This window comes from Egretta garzetta, unplaced genomic scaffold (genome assembly GCF_000687185.1).
Source record: "Egretta garzetta isolate BGI_Z169 unplaced genomic scaffold, ASM68718v1 scaffold486, whole genome shotgun sequence".
Classification (NCBI taxonomy): Eukaryota; Metazoa; Chordata; class Aves; order Pelecaniformes; family Ardeidae; genus Egretta; species Egretta garzetta.
Genome location: NW_009260126.1, coordinates 957606 through 959129, shown reverse-complemented (window position 1 = coordinate 959129; position 1524 = coordinate 957606). Strand labels below are relative to the sequence as shown.

General features: G+C 42.3%; 1 protein-coding gene across 1 annotated transcript in view; it reads left to right on the top strand.

The window, feature by feature from the left end:
* PDZD8 (PDZ domain containing 8) overlaps nucleotides 1–1524 on the top strand; it is a 72226-nt gene that overhangs the window by 4141 nt on the left and 66561 nt on the right. The window lies entirely within an intron of this gene.

Genomic DNA, 1524 nt, shown 5'->3' with positions numbered 1-1524 from the left:
CTCTCTGGTATTACTACAGAAATGCTCTGTTAAACACCCGGGCATTTCAGCTTTCAGTCACAAGACCTATAAAAAATTCATACTCTGAATCTCTAGTTTCAAACCACAGCTCTGCATCATTAAGAGCTTTTCAATCCTCCCACCCCACACACTTTATGAAGGGGGAGGGAAAAGAGAGCTTTTATCTTCCTGGCATTTAAATTTCACATTTTCTTCTCCTCTTGTTTGCATTTTTAAGTAGTTCTGGAGGTTGGCAAAAAAAAAAAAAAAAAAAAAGACGACAAGAATGTGAGCCTGAGATTTCCTTTACTTTATTAAAATATAACACTAGTTAAGAACCTTTGAGCTATGTATTTCACTAAAAATGAAAACGGGTGTAAAAACCAAGCTTTATAATTTAAGTAACTTTTGTCTTAATTGTGGCTATCTTTCAGAAGTTATAAACCTCCTATTTCAAGATGGAAAGAAAAGACTACCCCTGGCACAGGGAAGCACCTGGAAAAACAGTGTGCAGCCGGCAGAGTACATTTTCCAGCAGGACGTACAGCTTTGACCTGGCCTTTGAATGAGTTTGCTGGATTAAAATACCAGTTTTTTAGAACTATATTTATATTTACCAGTAAAAACATGGTTATTTTATATGACATTTCTGCATACCAACTTTGAATATGATGGGTCTTCTGGGTTAGTTTCTTGAAATGTTCAAAAAGACTCTTTCTGAAGAGTCTCCACATGCGTTCTTCCCACTCACCGCAGCCCTGCTTATGTCATGTTTCTTCTTTCTATCCTTGTTCATTGCTTTTAAAGCGATTTTTATAAATATCCATTCTTCCTGGTCCTCAGTTTGATTGGCTGCCACTCGCCTTGCCTTGGGCACGGATGACATCTGTTGCCTCTCCTTAAACTCTCCGACTTCAATGAAGCCGCAGTCTGTCCTACAAAGAAACCACTGTCCTGGATTGCCACAGGAGTTCAGTCCTACACCCAAGGCAACAGCGGTCCCACGTACATCACAGGCTGAAATATCATGATGTCCTGCAAAGTTCTCAGCTTTCCTTTCTTCATATTCCTTTCCTCCATAGGTTTGGTTGGGGTTTTTTTACTTCATTTGTTCAATGACAGCTTTTACGCAATAACAATAGTAATAGCTGAATAGTAATAGTTGAAGAGGATGGAAGCAGATTTATATCCTATCACCATAACCGCAAGCTGGATAAAATGTCACCTACGTAGTATTTTCAAAATTTGCTAAAAGCATCTCTCAGCAGCAGGAAACAGAGAAGAGGTTCTAGGAAGTCACAGAACTCCCACGGAAGCAGATTCTGCCTCTTTGCCCCTCTCCAGAGCAGTTTTACCCAATCAGTCAGCATCCACCCGCCAATTTTTGAAGAGACGGAACGTCCGTTCTCCCTCATCGCTCCTCCTACGTTCCCTGGGCAACGAAGCGCCCAACGACACCGGTCACCTTCCCACCGGCGGGGCGTTTGCCCCCTCCGTCCCCCCGCTCAGCGGTGCTGCCTGCGG